We start from the raw sequence: 4,088 nt of genomic DNA, 5'->3' as shown, positions 1-4,088 counted from the left end.
GTATCAAGGCATCCGACCCACAAAAAAACATGCTTAAATAAATCAGAGAGTCTTAAAAGTGCTGCTAGATCCACTTTTCCTCTTTTTTAAAAAAAAATTTTCATACCATGACAGACTAATACAAACATTTATTTGTATCTGCCTCTAAGCTGCTTTAGGTATTTATATCACAAAAAGCATATGTTTGTATTATTATTATTATTATTATTATTATTATTACACTTTATTTGTATAGCACTGCAAATTTTATATAGTGCTGTATTTTCAGTGTGGTATGAATGGGAAGTGTTTGTTTCCAATTCTGTCTTAGGATTTATTTTGTCCTTTTTTTTTTTTTTTTCCTTTCAGAGAGTATGTATCCTGAGAAATGGGGAAAAAATTATCAAGGCCATCAGCAGAAGAAAGAGACAGAGTAGACTAACAATAGACTAACAGTAGAATGAGCAGTATGTAAACCACTCTGCAGCCTACTGAAGAATTTGTGGATAAAATCATTCAGATCTACTCTGACTTGGATGCTGTCCACTGGATGTAACCTTACTCCCTGCTTGTCCTGTTTCAGTTTGTGCAACCTGAGGGTGTTGACAAGATCCTTGGAGAGGTGAGAGGGTCATCCTAGATGCATGTCTTTCCTGGCTGTTAAAATCAGCCTAGGGGGAATGGGCAGATTGGATATAATGAACACCTCACTTACAGTAAGGCAGGTTTCCATCTTGCTTAAAAGAGCCTTGGAGAAGCCGTTATTAGAAAAGAAATCCTCCCTGGACCCCACCATACTGGAGAACTATTGACTAGTCTCCAGTATACCTTTCTTGGGCAAGATTCAAGAGCAAATGGTAGCCTCTCAGCTCCTTGGGTTCCTGGGTGAAACAGGCTATCTATATCCATTTCAATCTGAGTTTAGGTTTGCTTATAGGGACCTTATCACACAGAGACACTCACTACTGCCCAAACATTGCTGAAGTGTTGAGGAAGCATTGGAAGTCTGATTATCCAGCATGTTTCTAAAGTGTAATTGAGGCTTTCCACTTTCCTTCCATTGCGGAATCGTTCATGGGGAAGCCATTTTGTTAATAACGGGATTTTCCATTATTAAATAAATGGCTTCTCTGAGGCTTCTCCATGAATGATTCCATGATGGAAGGAAAGTGGGAAGCCTCAATTACAGTTTAGAAATGCGCCAGATGATCAGACCTCTGACGCTTCCACAACATTTGGACAAAGCTTCACCCACATAAGTGCCTCATGTGATAAGGTCCTAGGACAGATTCAGCTTTGGTTGCCTTGGTGCACAACCCACACTGGGAACTATACAAGAGCAGTGTGTCCCTGTTAGTTCTGCTGCATCTCTCAGCAGCTTTCGATATCATTTTGGGTCTCTCTCTGGGATGGGAATTGTTGGCACTGTAACATGCTGTACATGGGGCTGCCTTTGGAAACTGTTTGGAAACTTCACCATGTCCAAAATGCTGCAGCTGTTGACTGGGGCTGCTGCCACACTGTAGAATGAATACAGTTTGACACCACTTTAATTGTAATGACTTCATCACAGAGGCTGGATGGTCATCTGTCAGGGATGCTTTGATTTGGATTTCCTGCATGGCAGGGGGTTGGACTGGATGGCCCTAGTGGTCTCTTCCAACTCTATGATTCTATGATTCTATGGAATCCTGGGATTTTTGTTTGTTGTGGCACCAGAGCCCTCTTGCAGAGAATGCTAAATATCTCACAAAACTACAAATCCCAGAATTCCATAGTACTGTGCTGTAGCAATTAAAGCAGTTCCAGACCACATTAGCACTGCAGTGTAGATGCAGCCTGGGCGTGGTTACAGGAACCATGCCCCTCTTGAAACATCTTAACTAGTAAAAATGTTACTTCTGACCTCTCAATGGCTGCTCTCAGACTGTGGAATTCCCTAGAATCATAGAACCATAGAATCATAGAATCGCAGAGTTGGAAGAGACTGCAAGGGCCATCCAGTCCAATCCCATTCTGCCATGCAGGAAATCTCAATCAAAGCATCCCAGACAGATGGCCATCCAGCCTCTCTTTAAAGACCTCCAAAGAATGAGACTCCACTACACTCCAAAGAAGAATGTTCCACTGTCGAACAGCCCTTACTGTCAGGAAGTTCCTCCTAATGTTGAGGTGGAACCTCTTTTCCTGCTGCTTGCATCCATTGTTCTGGGTCCTAGTCTCTGGAGCAGCAGAAAACAAGCTTGCTCCCTCCTCAATATGACATCCCTTCAAATATTTAAACAGGGCTATCATATCACCTCTTAACCTTCTTTTCTCCAGGCTGGACATCTCCAGCTCCCTAAGTCTTTCCTCACAGGACATGGTTTCTAGACTCTTCACCATTTTAGTTGCCCTCCTTTGGACACGCTCCAGTTTATCAATGTCCTTTTTAAATTGTGGTGCCCATAACTGAACACAGTATTCCAGGTGGGGTAAGACCAAAGCAGAATGGAGTGGCACTATTACTTCTCTTGAGCTAGACACTACTGTTGATGCAGCCTAAAATTGCATTGGCCTTTTTAGCTGCCGCATCGCACTGTTCACTCACGTTCAACTTGTGGTCTACTTAGATTCCCAGATCCCTTTCACACGTAGTTTTATTCAGCCAGGTGTCCCCCATCCTATATCTGTGCATTTCATTTTTCTGCCCTAAGTGCAGTACCTTACATTTCTCCCTGTTGATGTTCATTTTGTTAGCTTTGGCACAACTTTCTAGTTATTCAGGTCATTTTGAATTTTGATCCTGTCCTCTGGGCTATTGGCTACTCCTCCTAATTTGATGTCAACCTATTGTCTATAGTTAAAAGGATTTTTTTATTCTATCCCTCCTGCCTATGTTTATTTCTTCTTAAACACAATATTCTTCAGTGGACAGGTGGATGAGAGATTGGGCTTTCTAAATTAATGTGACTGTCTTTCCTCCCATGCTGAAAATATAGATGGAGGGAAAATAATTAAAATCATGTATGGGATTACATTCTGTAAAATTGTTAGTCTACTACTGTAAGGCAAATTTCAATGCTAAGTTAGAATTAACATAAATGTAACAGACATCCTCATTTCAATGTAAGCATTGCTCCCTTTTTTGTAGATTTTTAATGTAAAGATAATAAAGTAGGACATCTTCACATAATTTTCTATTTATAGTGTAACAACACTGGAAACTTGATCCTTCTGACCCTATTGACAACTATTTAACATCTCTTTGCTCCTATCTAATTAATGAAGCTCTATGGCCTTATCCTTTGTACATATCTTAAAGGCAGGGATTTTTCTGGTAACAGTAAGAACAAATGAACAATCTCAACACATCCTTCTCAACAGTTCCTTGGTTTCAGAGAATGAAATTAACAAGCTTTTGAACCATCCCAGCACTATGATAATGGAGGAATATAAATATCTTGGCTAGATTTAAAGGAATGCCTTAATTGGGCAGATATCCCATCCTGTTTTATGACCAACCTCTGAGATAATGATTTCATAGTGAGATAATAATCAAAACTGCCAAGGCTAGGGAGACGGGCAACCTGGCTCATATATTATACATTTGCAGAAGACACCACAGTTCCATCTGAAAAGTAATATATGGCTGATTGCGTGTGCATGTATACATCCGTCCATTATCTCTTAAAACAGCACTAAGTGATGCTGCAAGGTATACAGATCTCAGAGTGATTGACAGGAATCCGAGTTATATTTGTCATTTTTGTAAGACCAGAGCAGTAATAGAACAATCCATTTCCTCTTTGAGATTTGATTACTGAACAGGGAAAAAGCCACTGAAACCAAAAAAACCACAGAGATGCAGCTTTTTTTTATTCTGCTGTCTTTACTCCACCAGATTTATGAGGGCTTCTTCTCCATATCCATGGTTGGAGGCATACTGGTTAATTAGGAAAAACAGCCAGTTCAATTATGACTTATGAAAGTAACTCTGACTATAACCTTTGTGTGTTTTGCTCAATTAGCCAGAGTTAAGTGTTATGGATTATTTAGAAGGTGGATTACTGTAACTATATATATATATATATATATATATATATATATATATATATATATATATATAT

This window comes from Sceloporus undulatus, chromosome 2, assembly GCF_019175285.1.
Source record: "Sceloporus undulatus isolate JIND9_A2432 ecotype Alabama chromosome 2, SceUnd_v1.1, whole genome shotgun sequence".
Classification (NCBI taxonomy): domain Eukaryota; kingdom Metazoa; phylum Chordata; class Lepidosauria; order Squamata; family Phrynosomatidae; genus Sceloporus; species Sceloporus undulatus.
Note: the sequence above shows the minus strand (reverse complement) of the source record.